The 15922-nt window shown below is 32.5% G+C and overlaps 1 protein-coding gene across 3 annotated transcripts in view; it reads right to left on the reverse strand.

Moving 5' to 3' along the window:
• LOC128855917 (ABC transporter G family member 23) overlaps positions 1-15521 on the reverse strand; it is a 119480-nt gene extending 103959 nt beyond the window's left edge. The window contains exons 1-2 of one of the 3 annotated variants that reach the window (XM_054091161.1): positions 15210-15521; positions 14488-15024 (exon numbers count right to left, since the gene is read on the reverse strand). The gene's annotated coding sequence lies outside the window, so the exon portion shown is untranslated. Of the gene's footprint in view, positions 1-14487 lie in introns of all 3 variants that reach the window. The other 2 variants (XM_054091160.1, XM_054091162.1) reach the window with 2 other exon arrangements.
• Positions 15522-15922: the final 401 nt, after the last annotated feature.

A 15922-nucleotide genomic window follows, 5' to 3' on the forward strand; every position in this document is an offset into this window, starting at 1 on the left:
TATCATTTTTTTTAATTTTTAATGGCAAAAAAAAATCGTGAAAATAGGTGAAATTTTAGATCTCTATACCACCGGGTTCGCTTAAGGACAGCCGAAGCCGTTACTGGGAGTCTAAGTATAGTCAAAGCAGGTTCAGGCAACTCATAACTCTCCCTACGGATAAACGCTCACGGCCATTCACAGAGGTCACTGCAGATTGGTCACTGTGCAGATACAGGCTTGGCACATAGTCCGCTAACTCCAGTTGTTTCTATGACCAGTCCTCAGAGACTCCAGCACACCGCCTTCTCGAATGTGTCGTTATAGCGCGAAGAAAGTTAAAACATCTCGGCCAGATGCGTCCGGAAGAAGTGATCTGAGTTCTATTTTTTTTTTTTTTTTTTCAATTATAAAATAAAAGAATTTTTAACTGTAATTTGAATCATCTAAACATATTTTATTTACCCATTTATTTAAGTATTTATTTATTTATATTCAGTTTAATCCAACAATAAAAGTTTAGCTCGGGGAATTTTTTTGTTTGAATTTTCTTAAATGCCTCGAAGTTTTCGGAATGGAAAGCATTAAATGCGCTTTTGATAGGGAATTTAGTTAGCTTTAATATTACGAAAATAGCTTTAATGTTGGCCAACTAACTGGTGATTTTTTAGCTATTATCTTTTTAAACAGTTGGTTTAAACAGCTGACGCCCGTTTCGTGTTTTGTTTCACTGTCAAACATCTTCAGTTTGGTCTATAATTTAACCATGAATCGTCTTACAAACGAACAACGCTTACAAATCGTTGCATTTTATTATAAAAATGCGTGTTCTGTTAAGAAAGTTTATCGCGCGCCTCTTCCATTTTATGGTCAGTTTAATCGACCCACTAAAGCGGCTTTTCGAGCTATTGTGACTAAATTTAGAACCAAATTTACATTACTGGACAACAAACCGTCAACACGCTTACGTAGAGTGCGAACTGAAGAAAATATAGCAGCTGTATTGACCAGTGTTAATGATGACCATCAATTATCGATTCGTCGCCGTTCGCAGCAATTGGGCCTCTGTTACTCAAGAAGTTGGAAAATTTTGCGAAAGGATTTAGGTGTGAAGCCTTTCAAAATACAGCTGGTGCAAGAATTGAAGCCGAACGACCTACCGCAACGCAGAATTTTTGGTGAATGGGCTCTTGGAAAGTTGGCCGAAGATCCACTTTTTTATCGAAAAATTGTGTTCAGCGACGAAGCTCATTTTTGGATCAATGTAGAAGAAAATCTCACAGTTTGGTGCGGTTTATGGGCTGAAAGTATCATTGGACCGTTCTTCTTCTACTGCGAATCGTAACGTAACTGTGATTGGTGAGCGTTACCGTGAAATGATATCCAACTTTTTTTTGCCCAAAATGCAAGAGTTTGACTTGCATGACATGTGGTTTCAGCAAGACGGTGCCACATGCCACACAGCACGCGTAACAATGGACTTGTTGAAAGGCGAGTTCGGTGAACATTTTATTTCACGTTCAGGACCTGTCAATTGGCCACCCAGATCGTGCGATATAACGCCTGTAGATTATTTTTTGTGGGGCTATGCTAAAGCTCATGTCTATTCAGACAAGCCTGCTTCAATTAACGCATTGGAAGACAACATGAAAGCATTTAAATGTGAGATACTGGGCAAAAAATTGGGAAGAGTATGCCAAAATTGGACTAAGCGGATGGACTATTTGAAGCGCAGTCGCAGTCAACATTTGCATGAAATAATCTTCAAACACTAAATTATATGGACTGTACTATCGATTTAAATAAAAATTTGATGCATTTTTCTGAATTTTATGTGTGTTTTTTGGAAAAACTTTCTTATAGCTCTTAAAAAATCACTATTGACATCCTGCGATACGGTCAACTTAATAAATACATTTTTTTTTCAGAACTGAAAAAAATTAAACTTAACTCATCCCTCAGCAGACTAAAGCCCCATAGAGCATTTGTTGAATGATAGAACATTTTCCAAAATCATTCAAAAGCCCTATATTATGGAAGAATGTCGAAAAATATCATATCATGTAACAGTAAAATGATGCCACAGAAACGGAATGCTGTTATTAATGCAAAAGAAGAGTAATAAAATACTAAAATTGTGTGATTTTCGTTTAATTTTATGATATAAAGCTGAATTCACTAGAAAAAGTTGTGTACACTTTATTTTGATGCTCGCAAATATGTACGTGAGTCACTTCGCACACTTCAGCACTTGCTGTCTAACTGTCAAACCAGCAGGCAAGCCAGCCGCCAACCACAAGGCAGACAACCAACCGCTAACCCAACCGGTTTGCCTAAACTATAAATGAACCAGCTGTAACTTAAATTTGCACACCCTTATTAACTAAATACTGGATTTTTATTTATTTTATTATTTTCAATGATCAGTTTTACAATTGATTTTCGATGAAGTAAATAAAGGTGCCAGTTTGTCGTCTATCGGAGTATTGATTGTAAGACTACAGAGCCTGAAAATTATGGAATATTTTTTTGCTTGAGCAGATTTTAAGTTTTTTACGCTAAATATTAATTACCTTTTCCTGTGGCTTCCCAGAGCTTTTCGTCAAACACATCATATACATACAAACATGCGTACATACATACATACATACATACATAGTGCTATATAGGCATTGCGAAGTTAAAAATCAAGGTTAAAGTGTTTTCGAAAGAGCAATGAAGGTAAGCAATTATGAGCAATTAAAATTTAAATTTTTAAAATGTCCAGGTTTTCCTTGGGCAAAATTGCAAGTATTGAAAGTCCAGTAGAGCAATAAAATTCCAATAAAATGATCGACATTTTGCTTCGTATTTCACTAGAAAAATATTTAATAAAAAAAACGCATTTTATTTAATTAATTTTGAATTTAATTGGTATTGGAAATGATTTTTATTTAATACTTAATGCGTTCAGCAGTTTGCCTTCAGCGTACACATGCGAGCATAGGCATGTACAGGGTGTTTTTAACAATTTGAGAGCTTAAAATGATAATACGAAACAGAATATATCTCGAATATTCGAATGATTTGCCTTTATTATATTTGTTAATCGAATTTTAATATTCATTAATTAAATTGAATTTACTTTATTATATTTTATGCATTTATGCTTATTTATTTTATTATTTTATTTTTACTGCAATCTAGTAGATAATTTCGTGGAACTCATATTTCATATTTTTTGAATATAATATCCGGCATATGCCTATCGCGTCTACGACTTATACTTGCATGGACCCTTCGATCAGTCCAATTTTTGGCTACTTTTGCCAATAAATCTGTGTAATAAATCTAAATTGCCCGAATCGACGAATCGATATTTCGGCGTTGTTGTTGTTGTTGTAGCAGTAAAACAAGCCCTGTCAGTGTAGTGTATATCATGGGTCGTCTTTGTATAACTCATCTAAAGGTAGGCCCAGGAAACATGCTGTTTCGACAGGTTGCGTCCAGAGGGAGAGGGCTGTTAGATGAGTAGGGTTCATGTGAAAAGGTGGTCAGTGTCGTACAGGCTACTCTCACATGCCGGACATATGTTTGGTATATTGGGGTCGATTCTAGATAGGTAGGAGTTTAACCTGCTACAGTATCCAGAACGTAATTGTGCCAGTGTTACGCGGGTCTCATGAGGCAGCTGAATCTCTTCATCTGCTGTAGGTGGTGGTTGGACTCCAATTACGGCATTCGGTGGTTGGCAGCTTAGGAAGGTTGTGACGGTCTGCCTATGAAGGTCGATTATTGTCTATCTAAACACTGTCTGATCCAGTAGATGTCTGTTCGTTTTGTCCTAGATCTCGTCGGCGTAATTGTGGAGGTGTCTCCTGACGTGCCTGGGAGGCGGCTCTGGCTCAAGCAGGTGGTTGCAAGAGTGAAATCTGCGGTAGAACCCTAACAGGAAATGCTTGCTGAGCAGTTTATTGTGTTCCATTACAGGGAGCATCAGTGAAGGTGTTGAAAAGGGTACATCAAGAGGCAACCTGTCGCTGTCCGAATAGCAGTGTTTTGGCAAGTCTGGAGCTTTTTCCACTGCATGTCACTAGTTCCAGGTGACCAGACAGGCGCAGCATAGTTTAGAACTGGCTGGTCAATTGCCTTAAACGTCGATAGCAACAATTCTTAGTATTTGCCCCAAGTGTTGCCGGCAAGCGATTGAAAATCTTGTTGGAATTTTGACCCTTAGTGGCAATTGCGGTTGTGTGCGCAGAGAAGGAGAGAAGCAGAGCAAACTATCGAAGGTTACATCTAAAATTTTGGATTTTTGACAGTCGGAATTGGTGTGTCATCGACTTTTACCTTGCGTTTACTGGGGCGGCAGTCCTTGGTTGGGAAAATCCCGAGTCATTCCGGTACATCCTCTTCAACACTTCGTTCTATGAACTTTGCGAAAAGATTTATTTTTTATTTTTTCAAAGTAAATTTCCACAATTTGGAAGCGATCGCCGTTGTTCTGGCGATTCATGATGACTTGGCCATCGTTACTGAACCGAAATGTGGGAAATGTCAACATAGCAAACACTTGGCCATTTTCAGCTATCAAACCATAGTTTTCGATATCGATAGTTCTTATGTAACTATAAGAACACCTCATACAAAGTGGTGCATAATTAATCATGAAGGGTAGAAGGAAGTGTTCTACAAACTTTTAAGACACAAAAAATTCGCTGAGAGGCTTTATGGCTGCTGACTGTTTTCGAATGCTTCAAAAAAAACTTGATCACATAAATTGTCTCAAAAAAAAGGGAGCAAACAAGATATACCTGCAGCTAATGATTCTTAACTGACATACGAAAGTGCGCATGGAAATTCAGTTCATGCCCTCATGGAGCAACGGAGATGAAGATGAAGCCAGTGTCTTTATTATTAGGTGCGCAACTAAGTTCTCGATGTCTTTTTTTTTGATGAAAATACAATTTTATTCTAAGGTTTTTGGCCTTCCTTCACGCGGACGGTCGTCAACATTAAAATCACCGTCACGCGACGGAACCAATCTCGGCACGTTGTTTCACTTAAAGTCGCATCTTCATAAACTTTTTGTAGCTCTCGATGCGCTTCAGCCGCCGTTTTTTTCGAATGAAAGAGGAGGATACTAAGGCGGCCTTGGTTCAACTTAAATGAGGTGCAAAGCTGAAAATTAATCCCTTCACTTCTTACACCAACTACACTCATAAAGCAGTTTCTAAATACAAAAAGCTACTATACCTACAACTATTTATTTTTAACTGCATGGTTGCCCTCTGTAATTTCTTACATTCTTATTTAACGAAAAGTTGACAAAACTAAGTCGGGTTTTATTATTTCGACAAAGTGATCTGATAGTTCACAGTTAAAATAACACTTTGGCTTATTATCCTTAGAACAATTTTCTCAACTAACCGTTAATGTTACGACTCAGTTTAGCACACTGATAAACCTATGCCTAATGACTAGTTCGGTTTATGCCAAAGGCAAAATTGTTAAAGCGATCGATATACATAAAAAAAACTATTTTTACTCCAGTCTTGCCGTAGTTTGGGAACCAGAAATTTTATTTCCTTCAGGCAGTTATTAAAAAAAAAATAGTGGGCACTTTAAAAATCCATCGGGTAGTAAAGCCCACAGTATTGGTGAGACCAGAAAAGCGCCTATAGACGACTTTTGATAATATAAAAAAAAAATCGCTTGCTAACAAATACTCTGAACTTCTTCGCCTACTCAAGTCATTTACAATAATTACATAATTTAATGGCAAATCATCATTAATAGCACCAGTATTTTTACAACTTGTACTTTGTTGAAAATATTTATTCTTAATTAACGCTGATGTCACTAAATAAATCTGAAATTTGAGTAAACACTTCAGCGTCAAGCGTCTCCACAGTTAAGTACTTACATGCCCAGAAGCCTGTACACATTTTCTCATGTCGGCATATAAATCTACATGCATATCTGAGTGCTAGCATACAAGCAAAGAAAGCTCCTGGTTGATGTGTATTGAAATGTGTAAGGTGACAATCATAAAACAAAAATCAACAACAAATTCGATTACCTAAGACATCGCAAAGTTTGTACTAATTGAATTTACAAATGCTTTTTGCTTTAATTTTTATTTAATGTTGATAATTTCTTGTTTTTTCTCCAAGCGCACTTGTACTTTGTCAACACTACCAATCACTTAAAATGCCCGCTTTTGCAATGAGGCAACGACAACGCATGGCTGAAGGGAGAGCAAAATTCAAACAAATGCTGCCGCATGATGAGTTATGTAAAGGTCCAGCAGCGCAATGCATCTAATAGTTTTTCAAAATACGTACAAGGTTTTGTTAGTGTATAATGCAGGCAATGCAGGCAATGCAGGCAGTGCAGGTAGAATTGAGATAAAATCACGTATACGCACTGTTACACTTTTTGTGCAGTACTGATTGGAGTTTCGATTACATGGAGAATCATTTCAGTAGGTGCTGATAAATAGTTTGTTTACACATCGTGTCATTGATATTAATTAATTCGTGCAATTGCAATACAAAAAGAGAGATAGAGAGGAATCAATCAACTGTTGATTATTTGCTAACATATTGGCGTGTTCTAAGTAGGTTAAAAAATGTATGACTGTAAAAATACACAGTGCACTGAGGCTGTAAAGAAAAGATGTGTGCAAATATTTTGTGCCAAAATAATATACATATTGTGTGAATATCTAGTACTAAATTCGAGTTCTATAATTCTAGTCCAAGGTTTACCAGCAAAAAGTTTGTGTGCAAAAACTTTGTGCTAAACTTTAGTACTACTAATTTTGCTCTAACGAAAGCTTATTATTCTATTTTCACTACATCGGGAGATATTTTTAAAATATTATTTCTTGTAATGTAATATACTAAAAAATTTCGTACTGAATTTAGTACACTAAATTTAGTACACAATTTTTTTTTTCTTAAAAAGCTTTATATTTATAAAGAAATAAAATATTATTTCTTATAATGTACTGAAAAATTTAGTACACTAATTTAGTACACTAAATTTAGCACTATATTTTTTTTCTTCTTAAAAAGCGTTTAACTATATTTTGATTACATCGTAAATTGTTTATAGATTTTTTTCGTGGAGTACTAAATAACTTATTACCAAAATTGTTTCTCGTTTTTAAAACCTGGTTATTATATTTTGATTATATCAGTAATGCTTTATAAAATTGCATTAAGGAAGTAAAATTTTTCGTGCGGTCCCAAAAAATATATAGTTTTCTTCTTGCCAAAGCTTACGATTACATTTTCTTTTACTATTAATCTCTACTTTTTTTCTTTTCAAATGTGTAGTAATTAAATTTTGAGCATCATAAATTATTTATAAAATTGTATTAAACGATTAATATTTTTATGCAGCCTTAAGAAATTTGATGTCATAATTTGTTTTTAATCATAAGTATGATATCATAAATTATTTATAATTTTTGTTTGTTTCTTGTTAAGTACTAAAAATCTTAGTCCTCTTATTTTTGTCTTATTAAAAATTTAGCACCGCTAGTTTGGCTACAGTGCAATCCGGTTGCTCATGTAAGTCAAAAAATAAAATAGACTGACTAAAAATCCAGTACTCCTTTTCCTTATTAGTTCTTCGTCATTTGGTTAAGGTTAGTGAATAAATTATTAATAAAGATTCTGGTAGAATACTAAAATATTTAGTACTCTAATAAAATATTTAGTCCCTTAATACTAAAATATTCAGTACTCCAATAAACTATTTAGTACCCTAGTACTAAAATATTTAGTACTCTAGTACTCTAATGCACTAAAAAAGTTAGTACTTTTATTTTTGAATAATTAAAAATTTAGTACTCTTATTTTTGTCTTATTAAACATAAAGTACTCTTATTTTTGTATTATATAAAAATTTTGTACTCTTATTTTTGTTTTAGTAAATTTTTGTCTAATTAATAATTTAATAATATTATATTTGCGTTATTCAAATTTCTTACTTTTATTTCTTTCTTATTAAAAATTTAGTACTCTTTTGTTTCAGCGTAATCCTGGTGCTGACATACTAAAGAAGGAATACTTATTACTCTTACAAAGAGCTTAGGAATTGTTTTAAGGTTGTAAAATAAGCGAATAGAATTCTTCTTCTTTTTAGTACTAAAATATAGAATTCTTCTTTTTTTGGTACTAAAATGTTTAATCTCTTTAAACACGCAAAAAATTAGGTATTTTTATTTTTGTCTCATTAAAAATTTAGTGCTCCTATTTCTGTTTATTAAAAATTAAGTACTCTTATTTTTGCCTTCTTATGAAGGTTACTACTCTTACTTTTAGTCAAATTAAAAATTGAGTTCTGTTATTTTCGTGTTTTTAGAAATTTAGTGCTCTTATTGTTGTCTTATTAAAAATTTAGTACTTTTATTTTTGTCTTTTTAAATATTTAGTACTTTTTTTAAGTTATTAGAAATTTAGTACTCTTACTTTGGTCTAATTCAAAATCTAGTTCTTTTGTCTTTCCTTTATTGAGAATTTTGTACTCTTACATTCGTCATATTCAAAATTTAGTACTCTTATTTTTATCTTACTAAAAGTTCAGTACTCTTATTTTTGACTTATTAAAAATTTTGTACTCTTATTCTTATCTTATTAAAATTTAGTACTTTTATTTTTGTCTTATTAAATTTAGCCCTGATATTTGGAATGCATCGCAATTGTGATGCTGATGTAAGAACAAAATTTCAATGCCAAATTACTTTCTAATGCCAGTAAAAGTATTTCAATGCACAACAAACCACCTTCTGTTCACTGCTCCTCAGTTAATTATGTCTATAGCAATAACAATACGCATCAATTATCGCGCAAAGCATCGCATGCCTCTATGGAGCGCCTCTATCAAAAGTTTTAATTGTTCAGAATAATACTTGCTTGTGATTTCTTACAACCATGGAGTAGATTTTAATTAAATGCAACTCCAGTTACATTTCACTGCGAATTAGTATTACCCATTAAGTGAGAGCCACCCAACGGTACAAAGGTTCAAATATGTTTTTGTTGTGAATTGGCTGCACTAATGGCATTCCACTGCATATAAAAAACAACGGCACACACAGGTATATATATGTATTGTATATATTTACAATATGTAAGGACAAATATGAAGGCACACATATATATACACACATACATATATACATACACACTTAGTTGAAAAATAAATAATTGCTTTAAATGAATTGGCAAGAAAGTGCAACTGCGCTAATAGCAAAATGCATTCATTATGTAAATACATACACACAAATACATATATGTAGATATGTATTTAATATGTATTTATACCTACCCACATGCACACATGCACACATACACACCTGCACCCCAAAGGAATGATACTGCGCTAATAACAGTCGTTTAAAATTGACAGTCCACTGCCCATTCAACTGCAAAGCAATCAATTTAATAGAACTGAAAGTGGCAGGTTGCGGCCAGTAATGTGCAAAGTGCAAAAGTTGCCTGACTTTCTGACTCTTCAACGCATGACACGACGTTGCAAAACACTTTGCAAATAATATATAGAAGTTTCGAAAATGTGTGTAAATGTAGCACACCTGCATGCAAATACAAACTAACACAGAGAAGTATCATAAATGTAAAAAAATAAACGAAATTCGCGCTTTGCGTGCCCAAGAAATTCAATAAAGCATTCATCTTCATTTCAACTACTCGTACAGTATAAACCATGTGTGTGTGTGCTTGTATGCAGGTAGATGTGTATGTGTATATGTGCAAGTATTTTCCTTATATTTATTTTAATAATTAATTTTCGCTATTTGCAATCGCTAATGCTCGTCGCCGATATCTATCACAGAGTAGCCAATCGTTGGAAATGTGGTCATTTGTATGCTGACAAGCGCGGAGCAGCTATTATCGTTAGCTTGCGCTATTATTCTTTGTTCATATGCCTCTACGAGAGGTATCTTTTATATACATATATAGCAGACACATGTGCATGTGTGTATGTAATTATTTTTATTATATATTTTTTCGAGCTTGTCAATCATTGTTGAAATGCAAATTTCGCAAAACAGGATATTGCATTTGAATGCGGGAGGAAGAAGGCAACGAAAAGCAAAAGTGAAGTGTGCTTACATCCATATTTATATTAAACTACGAAATTAAATAAAATACGAAGAAACATTTTTAAATATGCATGTGTAGATGGCAACTAACGATAATTGCGCCATTGCATTGGAAATTTTATACAGCAGATTGCAATTTTGATGTTTCTTCAGCAAGGCAGAGTTCGTGAGTGAATGGATTTACAGCGAAATAAAAAATAAAATAAACTGACTAAAATTAAAAACAAAAATATCAGACTAAAATGAGTTGATTTTGGAGCTGTCTAAATAATGAATTGAGCCAAGATGAGCTAAGACCATGCAACTCCTTCTGCGTGTAAGAAGATTCAATGACGGATGAGTATCATTTCCCCAACAGTCGGTTCTACGTCAGCGGAACGCCACGGTTTTACTAAATACCCAGCAGTATGCCCGATACATGTATGAGGAATGTTTTAACAATAAAAGCGGATGAGTACATCATTGAACCTTCTTACACGCAGAAGGGTTTGATTGGTCACAGGTATTATTGACTCAATTCATTATTTAGGCATCTCTAAAATCAACTAATATAATTTTAGTCTGATATTTTTATTTTTGGGGGGGAAAATCTCCCTTTTGGGCTTTTCCAATTAAGTTTTGAAAAAGTTTGCTGCATATGGTTAAGTTTTATGGTGCTGAAAAATCAAGAAAGAGTGATTTGTTTAGTCTTCTAGGCGTTTTTTATTTTTTTCTTTGTTTTTTTAGCGCTCAGCTCAAAAGCAGCCAAAATAGGTTACAACCGCCCAATACTGATTATATCGTACCAATTTCATCGAGTAAAGCCTCCAAGTTACGTCTTCAATCAGTTTAATTTATTCAAGGCATTCCTTGTATTACCCATAAAACAGCTCTCTGCGCGCGAAATCTGTGTAAGACATTACGGTGGCTCAAAAAAGGAATGATGGAATTTTTCTGGATGTCATCACCAAATTTTGTATTATGGGGGAAAAGTAGGAGACATCTATTTTTTATTTTTTATATTGACTCGCCAATGCTTGGCCAATGCTTTGGAAATTATAAAAGAAAATTATTATTATTTTTTAATTTTTTTTATTTCGACTAAAAAATATAAAATAAAAAAATAATAAATAAATAAAAAATATATATTCGATTTTGAAAAATATAAAACAAAAATGTCTTTTTTTTATTTTGGTTCGTGCCGCCAATGCTTTGAAAATTACCATTTAATACCCATGGAGAAATACATTTTTCCATAAGTTTGACACTTTTAAAGTTATAAAAAAAAATTATTTTTATTCTTTAATCTTTTATTTTGATTCGAGCCGCCAACGCTTTGAAAAATAAAAAAAAAATTATTTATATATTACTTTTTATATTTTATTTTGAAACGCTAAATTTGACGCTAGAAAAATATAAAAAAAATTCGGTTTTTTTTTATTTTGGCTCGCGCCGCCAATATTTTGAAAATTTTCAAAAAAACTTTATTTTTACTTTTTAATTTTATTTCTTTTGTCTATGAAAATTATAAAATTGTGGGAAAATTTTTTTTTTCAAATTTTTTTTCAACTTTTGTAATTAATGCTTTGAAAATAATACAAAAAACACTTTATTTTAATTTTTTAATTGTTCCAAAATGGAAAAAATACACTTTTCCGTAAATTTGACACTTTGAAAACTATAAATTTCTTTTTTTCTTAATTTTTTATTTTTATTTTGGCACGAGCCGTCAAGGCTTTGAAAATTACCATTAAATTCCAACAGAAAAATTATTCTTTTCTGTAAATTTTACGCTTTGAAAATTAAAAAACAAAAAAAATTTATTTTTTTATTTTTATTTTGACTTATGCGGCCAATGCTTTGCAAATTATTACTAATTTCGCAAGGAAAAAATACACTTTTCTATAAATTTAATATAAAGGGTGGTAAAATTTCAAGAGCCGATGTTGAATGTGAACCACACCTAAACGTCAAGCTTTTTCTGCATTTCATTTCACATTTTTCAGGTCCAGGCTAATACAATTTGAATCATGAGAAGATACACAGGCTTATGAAAACAGGCGTTTAAATCAAAATGCATATCGCGCACTTCATCTTCAGTGATGAGGCACATTTTCACCTCAGTGGATTCGTCAATAACCAGAATTGCCGCATTTGGGCGAATGATAATCCAAGAGTGATTGCCGAAGAACCAATGCACCAACAAAGAGTGACTGTTTGGTGCGTTTTAATGGCCGGCGGTATCATTGGGCCGTATTTTTTCCAAAATGAGGCCGGTCAGGCAGTTACTGTGAATAATGTTCGCTATCGTGAGATGATAACGAACTTTTTATGGCCCGAATTGGAAGATATGGATGTGGACGATATGTGGTTTCAACAGGACGGTGCCCCTTGTCACACAGCTAACGAAAATGGCTCCTTTGTGCGAAAAGTTTGATGGCCGAATAATCTCACATCGCGGCGATGCCAATAGGCCGCCAAGATCATGTGATTTGACACCGTTGGACTTCTTTCTTTGGGGTTATTTGAAAGAAAAGGTGTACGTCGATAAGGCAGCAACAATTTAAGAGCTAAAGGATGAGATAATTCAGCACATTAACGGCATAGAACCTTAATTATGCCTTACGCTGATTTTGAAAAAATCTCTCTAAAATAAAATTAAAAAAAAAAATTAAAAAAGAAAAATAAAAAATATACAATATAAAAAAAAAAAAAAATTTACTACTAAAGCAAAAATTCCCTACAACTGTTTATTGTTAACAGTCAGTACACTTTCAGTACTTTTAAAAAAGCCAATTATATTCACATAATCAAAATGTAATCATTTAAAAAGTGGATGCGTAACGGTCAAATTAAAGAATTCCATCACTCAAAATCAGTTTTTTCTTATTTAGTAAAAATGGTATTCAAAAACAAGCAAATTTATTTGTTTATTTATTTATTCATTCAATAATCGAAAAATGCAGTATTTCTGAGAGACTGTGAAAACAGATTAATCCCCAAAGATTCAATTCAAAATTAAAAAAAAAAGTTTACTTGTTTCATTGTGATGAATAAATGAAAATGTAACAGTCCTAATAATTTACAGCGAAAGAATAGTGGATAATACTTAGAATTTAGTTCAACAATTTATTTAGCACCAATTTGAAATGGTACTTTGTTGAAGAAAAATCTAACCCCATTTGATTTGAAAGCGAAGCGTTTTTTTATTTTTAATTTTGACTCGTGCCGCCGATGCTTGAAAAATATAGTATACTTATGTTTAGTAAAGTGCAAATTTCAAGTAGTTCAGAAATCAAACTGATTTTTGAAAATTGTTTCGGTCCGCGGCCTCCACATTTTTTATATGGAGGAAATCAGCCACCATCGCCAGCAGAAAAAAATGTCAAAAATCAACGCAATATCAATTTTTGAATCACTTGAGATATGCAATTTATTATAACTAAAATCAATGATCATAAAACTGCATATCCAAAGTTTTTCTGAAAATTCTGTTTGAAAAGTCTGAAACTTTGATTAAAAATTTGTCGAATTTGAAGGATTTTAAATTTTTGATAAATTTTAAAAATTTTAAATTTTTGATGAATTTGAAAAACTTTAAATGTTTATGAATTTGAAAAATTTTAAATTTTTAATGAAAATTTGCCGAATTTTTACAATTTTTTTTACAAAAGTTTTAAACTTTGCTTTATACAATTATTTTTGTAGTATGAACCGCATTTTTGTAAAAAAAAAATTCGAATTAAAAATAAATAAATAAATAGTCAGAACTTCGTCCGGCTTAGAAAATAGTTCGACTGAGAAAATAGTCACACTTTTTATAAAAAAATAATTGAAATTGAAAAGTAAATAAATAATTAGTCAAAACTAATCAATATTAATGTGTGGCGTACATTTCTTCTGCCGATGTCAGTATGTGTGATTTCTAAAGGGCCCTACCGACTGATGGCGATATAATAAATTTGAACGTAAAAGCCATACATTGAGTTTTGTTGCCTATTTAATATAAAAAAAAGTAGAACATTTTTGTCAAAAAAAAAAACATAAGGGGTGTTTTTTTTGTCGAAATTTATTAGGTTTTTTATATTAATTACTCAAATTGCGTCATATTTTTCTTACTTCTTGTGCTCTATTTCTATTTTTAATTCTATTTTTAATCTAAATCTGGTCTACGTTTATTTACTTCAGGGAATCACAGCAATCCCCATATTTTCCTAACATAAAAACCTTCATTCTGCCGATTCATTGTTGTCTTATTACGTGTAGTATTTCTGCGCCAGTCTTTCGTGCTTGTATTTTTTATTTTTTAATTTTTTAATTTTTTATTTTTTTTGTTGTTCGCTAAAATTTTTATAAGCCTTTGTCGCCAATTTCAGAAAAAAACAAGAACTTCATTAATTTGCACTTACTTTGTATGCCTTTGTTTTTATGCAACGCTTTGTGCTCCACACAAAATTTGATATTTTTAAAAATCCGTAAATTAAGTTGCGTGCAAAAGTTCTCAACACGTGTTTCTCTGCTCCTCTGCCACCGGCTGCTTTTTGCTCAATCGATGCTGCTTGGCTGCTAAACTCTTTTTTTTAACTAAAAAATCGTCAAATTCTTCAGTTTATTGCTTTGTTTTTATTTTTATTTGTTTTTTTTTCTTTCAAATTTTACTACCCGTTTGTGTAGTTTCGCTTACTTCGCAGTTCTCTGCAGAATTTTATTGCTCTGTAATCGAGCAGTAGAAATCTCAGATTTCACACACAAAAGACTATGGACACAAACTTGTTTCTTCTTAGTTAAATTGTTATGTGATACGTATGTATGTATGTAAGCTGCAATTTGTTATGCTTTAACTAGCTTGGTAACACACGCCGTGCCGTATTCCTTTTTTGTATGTTTTGTAATATTTTGATGGAAACTTTTACTATTTCTGGTGAATAAATTTTGCTCGCAAAATTCTTAGCCGAAAAAATGCAAAATAGTTGAGCGAAACAAATTACATAAAATGTTGCAAAAAACTTTGAAAACACGAAATTCACTTTTTTTTTTGAAAAAAAAACAAGAAATTTGCAAAAACTTTTTTATTTTGTGATTTTTTTATTTAATGTTATCGAATATACTTTCGATTTTTTTATTTATTTACCAACAGATAAGTAAATATTGCGTTTTCCTTTTTGTTGTTTTAGTTTATATGTTCGTATTTCCGGCAACAGCGAGTTTCACTTTGGATGCTAATTTTCTAAAGGTTTTGCCAAAGTAATTTGGTTTTATCAAAAATATTGAAATTAATTTATTCTACTTTTGCTAACCGCACTCGAATCCACAACTCGTTAAATTCTTTTGAATATTCCGACATCAACGGCGAGACCACAGCTGCACTTGTGTTACGTTTAACCGTCCAAATCGTACTGAAATGACGGACATACAATTTCCATAAGCTCAACCGACGGCGGCGTTGCGTATTTCGAAATGCTTGAAAATCACTCAGCCAAGCCACTTATACTCAATGCTACAGTTGATGAGCTCAAACGCAACTAGCAGCAGCGCAAACGTCAAACGTTGACTTGAGTATTTTTTTGTTTTTTGTGTTACTTTTCTGGCTTTTCAGACTTTGCGCTAAGCACCAAGCACCGAGCCAGCAAATGCGTTGAGCAGCATAAAAATTGTCTCGAATGATTGAGGAAAAGTGGAGAGACATAGAAATTTTAAATTTATATACAAACTAAATTTAAAGAAAAGAATTAAATGATTAATGAAAAGTGGAGAGACGGAAAGAGAGATATACGAGTAAATTGGCATTTTAAATTGGAACACGCATTAAATTTAAAAAATATAATTTTAATATTCGTTGCTAAC

This window comes from Anastrepha ludens, chromosome 2 (genome assembly GCF_028408465.1).
Source record: "Anastrepha ludens isolate Willacy chromosome 2, idAnaLude1.1, whole genome shotgun sequence".
Classification (NCBI taxonomy): Eukaryota; Metazoa; Arthropoda; class Insecta; order Diptera; family Tephritidae; genus Anastrepha; species Anastrepha ludens.